A 13,442-nucleotide genomic window follows, 5' to 3' on the forward strand; every position below is an offset into this window, starting at 1 on the left:
ACACACACACACACACACACACACACACACACGAAATAACCTGCTAAGCTTCCCATCCCCACTTTACTCTCTCTTTTCTGTGTAACAGGTTGTGTTCACCTGCCTCTTAGTTTCTCTTCAGTTACTGTACTTTTTCTTGTGTCCATTTTTCATGCATCTGTATAAAGCTACTTATGAAATCTTCCATTTATCCATAGTTTACTTAATATTCTCAAAATGTTCCCCAAAGTGGTTGTATGCTCCATGCCCTTAGCTGAAGAAATAATATTTAGAGTGTCAAAGTTAAGGAAAAAAGGAAATGAGCTATTTTTTATTCACCTAACTCCCAACTTTGATTAAAGTACATAAGCTGAAGAGGAGTTCTCTATACATTTATTAATTAACTGAAGGCCTGGTGCACAAATCTATGCACAGGTGGGGTCTCTCAGCATGGCCTGTGGAGATCAGACTTCAGCTCATGCCCCCAGCCCTGCCACTCCCACTTACACCCTGAACCTTGCATTTCCACAGTCCCGCCTGGCACCATGCCTTGGCCTGGCGCCATCCTCTTACCTGCTCCACCATCCCACCTGAGGGACGATTGATCTGGGCCGGCCCCCACCATCCAGATTCCTCAGCACCTGGGATCTGGGAAGCAGCTCCACCCCACACTATGGCTGCTGGTAGCTGTCTGCAGGGCAATCGGTGGGGCAATTGGGCCCCCACTCACATTCGCCTTGGCCTGGCACCACCTGCTCACCTCATCCACCGTCCCGCCACGGTCCCGCTCTCGTTGGGGCCTATTGGGGCTGGCAGCACCTCCACTGCTGCCTGTTGCCAGCACCACATCATTGACGCTCACCATGTTCCACACCACCCCCTGGTGGTCAGCGCACATCATAGTGAGTGGTCGAACTCCCGGTCTCCCTGTCGAACTCTCGGTCGAATGACCACCCGAGGGGACAATTTGCATATTAGGCCTTTATTATATAGGATATCTTTCTTTAAACTATGAAATGTATAATGCAATTATATATCTACTAGAGGCATGGTGCACGGATTTGTGCACCGGTGTGGTCCCTCACTCCAGTACACGATCAGGGGTGAGGAGGGACCACAGGAGGGCTCCAGGGAGTGTCCAGTCCATCTTGCCCAGTCCTGATTGGGGCTGATAGGGGCTGGCTGGCCAAGGAGGGAATGCGGGAGGTTGGCCCGTTGGGGAGGGACCTCAGGAGAGCTCCAGGGCATGTCCGATCCATCTGGCCCAGTTTCGATTGGTCAGACCCCAGCAGTAAGCTAACCTACTGGTCAGAGCATCTGCCCCTTAGTGGTCAGTGTGCGTGATAGCAACTGGTCGAATGGTCAAAGGAACAGTCAGACACTTAGCATATAAGGCTTTTATTATATAGGATAATATAAGAGTCAATAATTTAACTGCTTTAGAATTAGTAAGAAGATTATCACATAACATTTTCTTATAATTTAGTATAATAAACAGAAACATGTGGATAACACCCCTCCACTCATTGTTCCTATATTTTGATCTTATTTTAAAAGTAAGTGCCATTATCTATTTGATAGATCCTAACCTATTATATTCACTTACTAGAGATCTGGTGCATGAATTTCGTGTGTGGGGGGGTCCCCTCAGCCCAGCCTCCACCCTCTCCAATCTGGGACCCCTCAAGGGATGTCCGACTGCCTGTTTAGGCCCGATCCCCGTGGGACTGCTGGCTCCCAACCACTCGCCTGCCTGCCTGCCTAATTGCCCCTAACCACATCTGCCTGACAGCCTGATCACCCCCCAACCACTCCCCTGCCAGCCTGATCAATGCATAACTGCTCCTCTGTCAGCCTGATTGCCCCTAACTGCCCTCCCCTGGTGGTCTGGTCCCCCCCAACTGTCCTCCCCTGCTGGCCTGGTTCCTCCCAACAGCCTTCCCCTGCATCCATCTTGTGTGTTGGAGTGATGGTCAATTTGCATATTACCTCTTTATTATATAGGATTTTTTATTTCGTTCATTAGGTCTCTCTTTACCTCTAACCTACCAAATGATTTAAGATTTTTGTTTGGTTCAATGCTCTGTCTGCCGCACCCTGAATATTTAATCCATATAGCTGGAGATCATAAATAATGGCTAAATAAATATAAAATAAAATTACCCCAAATTTCATTTTGCAAATGAAGAATAAAAGACCATAGACTTTTCCCAAAGATAAAAAGCTATGAAGACAGATTCTATATTTGAAATCATGTCTCCTGTTTCTAAATCCAGAACCCTTCTAATAAATTTAATTACCCATCTGTTCATATTTTCTTTTTTCATTTTAATGGTTAAAAATGTATTTAACAAGAATGTGAAAGGATTATCTAGTTAATTAAAGCATTCAAAAGAAAAAGGAAAATTATTTTGTGGGTTTGTTTGTTTTTTATTGCTAGAGCAGATTCCATAGTTACTGAAAACCATCTAGTCACTTCAAGAAATAGTCCTAAATTAAATTACATAACATTCAAATGTTGAAGAAGAGAAACACTTAAATTTTGTTGAAGTGACAGATGGGACATAATTTTCAGCAATGGATTGTTAGTTCCCCATAAGTGCAAAGTCTTTCTGTTTTATAAGTGGTAAATTGCTACAGAGGCACTTGTAATATAAAACTCAAATAAGGAAAGAATTTGATAAATGAGCTGTAATTTTTGTAGAGTTTAAAGTGAATTGGATGTATTTTAAACATTTCATAAACAATGAAAAGGAAGAATTATGTACATAGTGCATTTTGCTATGAAAGTTTTAAACAATGTGACTAAATTATATGTAAAATGAACATATTTTGAAAGAAAATAATAAATGCCATTCAGATACTTTCAGCATGTAACTTCAAAGAGAGCATCCAACTCTTATTTTGGGAAAAATATCTCTATAGGTTTTCATTAAATGGACATTTTACAACCTGCTGAGTTAAACATTACCATCTTATTTGACTATTTGAGACAGTGACAGACAAAATCATTAAAAGCAAAGCTAATATTCAATAATCATTTTCTTATTCACTGAAATTTCTACATACTAATTTTTTAAGTATATTTTTTTATTGATTAAGATATTACATATGTGTCTTTATCCCTATGTTATCCCCTTCCCCCCCTTCCCCCCGCTCATGCCCTCACCCCCCCCTGTTGTCCGTGTCCATTGGTTAGGCCTACATGCTTGCATATAAGTCCTTTGGTTGATCTCTCCCCCTTACCCCCACCCTCCCCTACCTTCCCTCCAAGGCCTGACAGTCCAATCAATGCCTCTCCGTCTCTGGATCAGTCCTTGTTCATTAATTTATGTTGTTCATTATATACATAATAATTTTTATTAAAATATGTTTGTAATTATTATCATTTTGAGATGCAATTTAGAAATTACCTCTAAGTATAGATAATCTATTGTCTATCACAGTGATAGCAAACCTATGACACGCATGTCAGAGGTGACATGCGAACTAATTTTTTTGGTTGATTTTTCTTTGTTAAATGGCATTTAAATATATAAAATAAATATCAAAAATATAAGTCTTTGTTTTACCATGGTTGCAAATATCAAAATAATTTATATATGTCACACGTCACCAGAGTTAAGTTAGGGTTTTTCAAAATGTTGACACGTTGAGTTCAAAAGGTTCGCCATCACTGGCCTATAAGAACATTTATTGTTTTATATTATCATCAGTCTTGCGGTGAATAGAAATTTATTTAAATCAGAATTTCAAATCTTAGATAATGAAGAATATAAAATATCACGATCAAATTTATATTTAAAGCTAAGTTTTCATAATTTTTGCAATAACATTATGATATTTTAAACTGAATTAATTATGACTGCATTTAAAACAGGTTTTTTTAAATGTTGGTAAAAAAGAATTTTGCTATTCTCAGTATAGTTGACTAAAAAATATTTTTCGTGATTTAATTATTCAATAGAAATTCCTGTAGTTAGAAACTATGAAAATAAATAAATAAAATAATACCTTCCATCTTTGGTGAGCATAGATCATTGAAGCATATTTTGCTTAGTCTTCAGTGTGAGGATAAAGGAAGGAGAATGAATTTTAATAGGCAGAGAAAATTTTTTGGCATGTTGAGATTACATGCAAAGGGAAAAGCAAATATTACATATATAACATTTTTTGCACATATCTTTCTCTTTCAAATAACACCTAAAATTAACAATCTTTATGATTTCATCAAAATGAATTTGGCTTTGAGTGTACCTTCAGGACATAGCCACTTTATTTGGCTCTGTTACTTTTTTTTAGGGAATAATAATGATAGCTAAGATTTATTGAATTGCTACTGTGTCTCTGGCTTTTTTCTCATATTTTCACATAGTTGAAAGCATTTAAACAATAAGTCAGCCATAGTAAAGGGTAGTGATTTATTTTCCTACTTTCCCCAGTTTTCTCTAGATCACACTGATAGCATGGGAGAGTGAAGTCAGGAATCATTATTAAGGATTTCAGAGCCAATGCATTAAAGAACTCCATGTTAAAATACATCAAACCATCAAGATAGATATTCCTATAATTAATGGCTTTAAGCAAAGTTAATTAAAATATTATATGAGTATTTAAAATATGCATTTCTCAGGGAACCATCATACATTTCTAGTACCTTACTTTGAAGCCAGAAATTGTATTATGTTATCATATTTTGAAACAGTATTATTGTCTTTGGCACATCTAAAAATATTTTCAACTTTATTCAGTTATGTTACTTCTCCAAAAATATCAGACTGAATTCTCTTCATACAAATTAAAGAACTATGCTAATAAAAAGGTAATATGCTACTTAGACCTGGAGACCTTCCAGGAGACCTTCTGGACGTCCTCCTGGACAAAGCCATGGTGGTGGGGCTCGGCAGAGGTGGTTAGGGGTGATCAGGCCAGCAGGGGAAGGCAGTTTGAGGTGATCAGGCCTGTAAGGAGGGGCAGAGCAGGCTGGCAGGGGGGGCAGTTTGGGGCAAGCAGGCCAGCGGTGGGGGGGGGGGGAGTTGGGGGCGATCAGGCCAGTGGGGAGAGGGTCAGTTGGGGGTGATCAGTCTAGCAGGCAGAGTGGTTAGTGGTGATCAGGCAGGAAGGCAGGTGAGTGGTTAGGAACCTGTAGTCCCTGATTGCAAGAGGGATGTCCGATTGCTGGTTTAGGCCCACAGGGATCAGGCCTAAACCAGCAGTAGGACATCCCTCGAGGGGTCCCATATTAGAGAGGGTGCAGGCCAGGCTGAAGGACACCCCTGCCCTCCCGTGCACGAATTGCATGCACTGGGCCACTAGTATATATATAAAAGCCTAAGTGACCGAATGACTGAATGACTGGATGACTGGATGACTGGTCGACTGGTTGCTATGATGTGTACTGATTACTAGGGGGCAGACGCTCAATGCAGGAGCTGCTCCCTGGTGGTCAGTGCACTCCCACAATCAACCTCCCATGACCAGTCAGCCTCCCAAGGCCAGCCAGCCTCTCCCTGTTCTTTCCCTACTGGCCAACCTCCCACGGTCCCTCCCCCTGGCTGGCAGGCCCCCCCCATTGGCCTTGATGGGAGGGGCTGGTCAGCCAACCTCCTGCAGTCCCTCCTCCTGGCCAGCCAGCCAACCTACCATGGTCCCTACCCCTGGCTGACCGACCTCCCACCATCCCCCCAGCCCCCGGCAAGCCAGCCCCCCTGATCATCCCCGATCACTGGGCTAGGCCAAGGGACCCCACCTGTGCACAAATTTGTGCACCGGGCCTCTAGTTGAAAATAAGACTAAAGTCCTACTTGAACAGGTCCCCAGGCTCAAACAAGCCATTTTATGCATTTGATTTCAATCCATTTCTATCTCTCTACCTATTGTGTTATGTTACTGTGAATACATAGATATCATATGCTATCAAATCCAATCTTAACTAACAAAGCAAATTGCTTCCCATACAATATGCAGTGAATCTTTCAATGAACTCTGTATATCTCTCATGAGTCCTTTAGTAATATGTTCAGGCATTTTTCTATTATGCTTTAGTGCAAGTCTTATAAAAATTATCCCTGGGAACTTTATAGTTATTGTTGTGATTGTGAACACATATATTTATTTCTTCAATAGTTTTCTTCTGTTAAATTTTTAAAGTAGTTAATAATATAACTTGGAGTGTACCAGTGGTTGTGTTGCTTTGGCTTGGCCTTTCAACATAATATTAAATATAAATCATGACAGCAATATTTATATCATAGTTTTAAAGATTAAATCTGTGATGATTCATAATACTTTCCATATTAAGACTTTATGAAATTAAGGTCTCTTTGACTAGCTAGTTATATAATGTCATATATTCTTTAATTAACCTGAAATATTTTAAATTAAATACTGTTCTGCATGTTTAGGGTATTTTAATTTATCTTCTTTAATCTGTTGATATGGTAAACACATATTCTTACTAGTCTTTCTGACAGTCTTTTGCTCCCAACTAGACTTTGAACATACTCAGAGAGAACCTGTTTATACTTATGCTATCTTGGGTTGTTCTTTTTTTCCCAACCATATTGTCACATCAGCTTAGTAAACAAGCCTCCTTCTCTGTTCCTACTCATATATTTCACCCTCACCTTAAGAGTGGAACAGTATAAAAATTTTGAAAATATGGTGGAAGGGAGTTGGAGCTAGAAGCTTATGCATCCCAGCTTACTAAGTGGAAGTAGTAGTGCCAATGAACATACCTCCTGATTGGAAACAGCTTAGGAATTTACAAAGTTAGGGACAGATGAGAAATCCTGTCTAAATTCTTTCTTGTTATAAAATATTGAAATGATAATAACCACATTTGTGGATTTGCTGATTCTAGACTAGTGCTAATGATAGACTAAATTGCTACTTGAGCCTGTTCTTATTTTCCAGGCTATGTTTATGGAGTTAGCCTGAGAAATATTCCATTATTTGGCTCATCCTTGCCATGTCATGCTTTTTCATGTTAGTTACTAAACATATAAAAAAATTCTATCTATACAAGTGAGAATATAAAAGAAGTAACAGTGTATGTTTGTGTGTGTCACATGACTCAAGGAAATATGTTTCTGTTTTCACTATCCTTGTAGAATTTGAACAAGTTTACTTTTAATAAATGAAAAATGAAGATCCTGGAATATTTTAAATTAGCAATTTAATAAATTAAGGTTTTAATGCTTTTAACAATAGAGATATAAAAATATTTTAAAATTGGCTTTTATTATTTATACTAGGGGCCCGGTGCATGAAATTTGTGCACTGGGGAGGGTGTCCCTCAGCTCAGCCTGCCTCCTCTCACATACTGGGAGCCCTCAGGGGATGTCTGAGTGATAGCTTAGGCCCGGTCCCTGCTCCCCTTGGGGATAGGGCCTAAGCCACAGTCTGGCCTCCCTTTGTGGGAAGTGACCGGGCTGATCAGGGGAAGGCACCAGCCCCATCACCCCGCTGCTGCAGCCACTGCCAGTCACTGCAGCCAGCAAGGTTTTTTCATCAACACGGACTCCAGTCCCTTCACCATGAAAAAATGACAACTTTCTTTAGGCATTTTCAAGATGTGTCTTTCATATAATAATAATTTCTTTATTATTTTCTTTTATCCTCACCTGAGGATACATTTCCATTGATTTTTAGAGAATGTGGAAGAGAAAGGGAAAGACAGAGAGAAACATCAAAGTGAGAGGAACACTTTGATTGGTTGCCTCCTGCATGAGCCCTGACCTGGGCCCCAGCCAGGGAGGAGCCTGCAACCTAGGTACATGCCCTTGGTCAGAACTGAACTCAGACCCTGCCATCGGGAGGCCAAGGCATTATCCACTGAGCCAAACCAGCTAGGGCAGGATATGACATTTCTTAGCCCTCCAGCAGCGAACCTTCATTTTTTTTCCAGGAGTGTGGTGAAAAACCCTAGATCACCTTTTTGGATTCTTATTACCCAAGTTACTAAGAATATTACCAGTGGCATACAGGGAGCTTAGCCAATGAGCAGTCAGAAAAGGTGTTTCCTCTGTAGTTCACACCAATTGCCAGCTTGCTCCCCACCCTCCCCGCCCCAGGCCTGACGCCTTTGGCCCAGGCTTCAGGCCTGAGCAGGGGACCCCCTTCTCCCCCCGATCACCGGCTCTGACCTCGCCCAGGCCTGATGCCTCCGCCAAAGGTGTTAGGCCTGGGCAGGAGATCCCCATCTCCCTCCCATTGCCGGCTCCGCCCTCGCCCAGGCCTGACGCCTCAGCCAGAGGTGTCAGGCCTGGGCAGGGGACCCCCATCTCCCCTGATCACCGCCTTCTGGGCGGCTTCTGGGGCTTCTGTGGCTGGCCTGTGGCCCAGGATGGCAGCTCCTGCTGGCGGCTGCGCTGTCCCGCCCTGTCTGCAGTATGCAAATTAGCCGCCATCTTTGTTGGTGGTTAATTTGCATATCGAGCTGATTAGCCAATGGGAGGCATAGCGAAGATACAGTCAATTTCCATGTTTGTCTATTATTAGATAGGATTGGACATTATTTTATAAGTGTTACACTTTTCTCCTTTTTGTCTAATTAACATATATGTTTTACTACTTCTTCAGTGAGAAATTTGAGCAATTACTATTACAGCCTTGCTAAACTGTTTATCACTGGTGTATAGAGTTTCTTATAAGGCTAGTGGTTTAAAACAACTGAAAGGTATGGAAATCTCCAATGTGAACAGGTGGCTTAGAAATATGCAATTCTTCACCTTCAGTATCTTTTTCTTAAACCAGTACCTCCTATATTGATGACTACTTTAATACAACAAACCATTTGTCAGGAATTCAAACCACCCTGATGGGAGACAGAATGTTCAGGTGTCTAAATTTCAGCTAAATGAACTGCTGCCTTCTCTTCTCGCATTTGAGAACCTGGGAACAAGAACCTCAGGCTGCCACAGCTACAAACAAAGATGCCTGGATTCATAAGGCATGCTTCTTCCTCTAATTTTTAAACAGTTAACTGGAATGAAAGTGATACTGGGGAAGGGCATGTAATAAGAATAGAGCCATCGTTGTTTAATAAGTATTTACTAACTATAGATAAGAAGTTTTCTTACAAACCCTGGGGAACTGGAGGATGAAACAAAGCTGTAAAAAGATAAGATGCCTCAATGGATCTATTACTCAGGAAAGAAACACATTTTGAGAACAAACCAAGGACAGGACACGCTTTGATTTGGTTGCTGTGCCTGGACCCTGACACCTTCTGGGAGTTTGCTTCAGGAATGCTGACCATTCTCAGGTCCCAGCAACAGGCTGAGTTGTTTGCAACATCATAGATTAGCCACCTGGTTATTTGACTTTGAGCTCTGAAGGCCAGACTACAGACCCTTCCCTCCTCTTTCCCTGTTACACTTGCAGCTCGCAGCTGCATATGGTTATCTTCTCCCTGGTGCCTATATAATCAGCCAACTGGCGAGGGGAGGCAGAGCAGAATTTCCAGAGTGATCAACTGTTCTCCCCATACCGCTGGCATTGTTGGAATAAATGCTCATATATGATTCAACCCTGCTTAATTTGGCTCAAGTAGTGACAGGCAGCCTTGGACCCATTATGTCTGGTTTCAAAAGGAAATGTAATAATGATCAACTTGTGCTGACGAATCAAATGTACTTAGAAGTGAATGCTATTTATTCAGAATTTTTAATAAGGAAATTTGTATATTTAAAATGTTTCAAGTCTTGAAAATAACCCAGCTATACAATTTTGCTTAAAATCATGTGATGAAAATATTTTTATTTATTTTATTAAAAGTATTTTTATTGATTTCAGAGAGGAGAGGGGAGGGAGAGAGATAGAAACATCAATAATGAGAATCATTGGTCAGCTGCCTCCTGCATGCCCCCTACTGGGGATTGAGCCAGCAAACCCGGGCATGTGCTCTGACTAGGAATTGAACCTTGACCTCCTGGTTCATAGGTCAATGCTCAATCACTGAACAACACCGATCGGGGCTGAAAATCTTTTGTGAAAGTTTTCTTTCCATTAGCCAAATAGAAATGAAATGTCCATGTTTTTGGTGCCAAGTATATAATAATTTTACCTAAATTATTTCAAAATTCTCAAATTTCTGTTATATTCTACGGATAGTGATTTTAAAGTTTCCATATTTTTAATGTGTGATTTCAAGCTTTTATCTATGGTATCCTTTTTTGAAGATGCATTCAAAAATTCTGATGTTTGAGTACATATAAACCTTAGTTTCTGTGTATAAATAAAAACTATGTACTGATGAATGTTCCAACTGAAGATTAATATGCTAAGTTATATTCAAGGGTAGCCATGTTGTGAGTGAATGAAGTAATATAGGAATGTGAAAAGCTATTTGTATTTATTTGTATTTTTCAAAATGGAATTCCCAAGAATGTTTTTAAAGATATTTTGGAATTAAAACTAGAATTTGGCTAACAACAGATTAGAACCTAGATGTTTCCAAAATTTTTTTAGCAGTTCACTTTTGTTGGAATTGTAATTCTTAAAAATGATTGAGGCCAACTAAGTAGCTTTATCTCTTTATATTACCCATAGATTTTGCAGGGAAATATTTTTTTCTTTTCCATATTTTTCTATTTTGGGGAATATATTTTGTCCATGAAAGAAGGAGTTTCACTTTCTTATTTTACGTTATTCTAAACATAATATTAAATGTCTTAGAGTATTCTCTATTGGTGGTAAAGGGAAGGAGAAACAGTTTTTGTTCTACCCTTCTAAGTTTTTCTGACTGGTCCAATAGTCAAATTGACATGAGACAAAGTAACAAAAATATAATCACATTTTTTATATACTAGAGGCCTGGTGCACAAAATTTGTGCGGGGGGGGAGGGGGGTTCCCCCCCAGCCCAGCCTGCACCCTCTCCAATCCAGGACATCCCTCTCACAATCCTGGACCACTGGCTCCTAATCTCTCACCTGTCTGACTGCCTGGTTGCCCTACTGCCCCAGCTGCCAGCCAGGTCGCCCCCAACTGCCCCCTCCCTGCTGGCCTGGTTGCTCCTAACTCTCCCCCCCACCAGCCTGGTAACCCCTTACTGCCCCCCTGCCAGCCTGGTTGCCCCCAATTGCCCCCATCTGCTGACCTGGTTGCCCCTAACTGCCCCCCCCCCCACCAGTCTGGTCACCCTTACTGCCCCCCTGCCGGCCTGGTTGCCCCCAACTGCCCCCCTCTGCCAGCATGGTCACCTCTAACTGCTCCCTCCTGCTGGCCTGGTTGCCCCCAACTGCACCCCACCCCACTGGCCTGGTCACTCCTAACTACCCCCCCCCCCCCCGCTGGCCTGATCACCTCCAATTGCCCTCCGCCTGGTGGCCTGGTCACCCTTCACGACCCCTCTGCCAGCCTCATCGCCCCATGCAGCCTGCTTGTCCAGTCGTTTGGTCGTCCCTCACTAATCCCCTCTGCCGGCCTGGTCATAGGCAGCTATCTTGTGAGGGCGTGAGGGTTAATTTGCATATTACCTCTTTATTATATAGGATGTACATACAGGAAAACCAAGGACTAAGCAGCAGCTGAGGATTATATGCCATGGTGAGTGAAGGTGAAAAGAGGTCCTTGGCTGGTGTAGCTGAGTGGGTTGGAGCATCATCCAAATACACTGAAAGGTTGGGGGGTTGATTTTTGGTCTCATATCAATGTTTCTGTCTCTCTCTCTCTCTCTCTCTCTCTCTCTCTCTCTCTCTCTCTCTTTTTCTCGCTCACCTTCACTTCTCTCTAAAATCAATAAACATATCCTTGAGAATTAAAAGTTAATAATAAGGAGGGATTGTGGATTGGGACTTGAAAGGGGAAGAGAGCAGTTCAATTTACATGGAGACAGAGAAGCAAATGTTTGGCCACCTTTAACAATGGGACACAGAAAGGACTTTGATCAAATCTCTTTTATAAATTCTTTTCTTTTTTTACACCTAGTTCATATTAAACTGTAGTTATCTGTTCTGATGTCTTCTTTCCTGGGGCAAGTCCTTTACCAACATTCTTTTAAGCAGTTAAGGGGAAGTGCAAAAGTTTTTCTTTATTTTTTTAAATTATTTTCTAAATAACCAGTGTATTTCTTTTTTGCCTTTAGATAATTTTTTTGCATGTTTATTTTTATTATTCAATTATAGTTTACTTTCAATATAATTTTGTATTGGTTTCAGGTATACAGTATAGTGGTTCAACAATCATAACATAATAAATACAAAAAACGCATATTTAGGGATGATAAAACTGCTCCCCCTCATGAAAAAGAAGTTAGGCTTGGATGTCCTAATTTTTTTTTTTTTTAATGTGAAAACTTTGTTGTGACAAAGCTCTAGGTTTGAATCCCAACTCTGACTTGAATGAATATCCATTTAATATCCTTAAGTTACATGATCATACTGAGTCTAATTTTTTTTAATTAAATCTTTATTGTTCAGATTATTACATTTGTTCCTCTTTTTTCCCACCATAACTCCCCTCCTCCCAGTTCCCGCCCCACCCTCCGCCCTCACTCCCTACCCACTGTCCTCATCCATAGGTGCATGATTTTTGTCCAGTCTCTTCGCGCATCTCCCACACCCCTTCCCCCCCAAGAATAGTCAGTCCATTCCCTTTCTATGTCCCTGATTCTATTATGATCACCAGATTATTTATTCACTTGATTCTTAGATTCACTTGTTGATAGATGCATGTTTGTTGTTCATAATTTGTATCTTTACCCTTTTCTTCTTCTTCCTCTTCTTAAAGGATACCTTTCAGCATTTCATATAATACTGGTTTGGTGGTGATGAACTCCTTTAGCTTTTCCTTATCTTTGAAGCTCTTTATCTGACCTTCAGTTCTGAATGATAGCTTTGCTGGATAAAGTAATCTTGGTTGTAGGTTCTTGGTATTCATCACTTTGAATATTTCTTGCCATTCCCTTCTGGCCAGCAAAGTTTCTGTTGAGAAATCAGCTGACAGTCGTATGGGTATTCCCTTGTAGGTAGCTGAGTTTCTTTCTCTTGCTGCTTTTAAGATTCTCTCTTTATCTTTTGTTCTTGGCATTTTAATTATGATGTGTCTTGTTGTGGTCCTCTTTGGATTCCTTTTGTTTGGGGTTCTCTGTGCTTCCTAGACTTGTAAGTCTATTTCTTTCACCAGATGGGGGAAGTTTTCTGTCATTATTTCTTCAAATAGGTTTTCAATATCTTGCTCTCTCTCATCTTCTGGCACCCCTATAATTCTGATGTTGGTACGCTTGAAGCTGTCCCAGAGGCTCCTTACACTATCTTCGTATTTTCGGATTCTTTTTTCATTTTGCTTTTCCGGTTGGGTGTTTTTTGCTTCTTCGCATTTTGAATCTTTGAGTGGATTCTTGCACTCCTCTGATCTGCTGTTGGGTGTCTGTATAATATTCTTTATTTCAGTCAGTGTATGCTTAATTTCTAGTTGGTTCTTTATCACAACATCGAGGGTCTCATTAGATTTCTTGAGG

This window comes from Myotis myotis, unplaced genomic scaffold, assembly GCF_014108235.1.
Source record: "Myotis myotis isolate mMyoMyo1 unplaced genomic scaffold, mMyoMyo1.p scaffold_m19_p_3, whole genome shotgun sequence".
Taxonomy (NCBI): Eukaryota; Metazoa; Chordata; class Mammalia; order Chiroptera; family Vespertilionidae; genus Myotis; species Myotis myotis.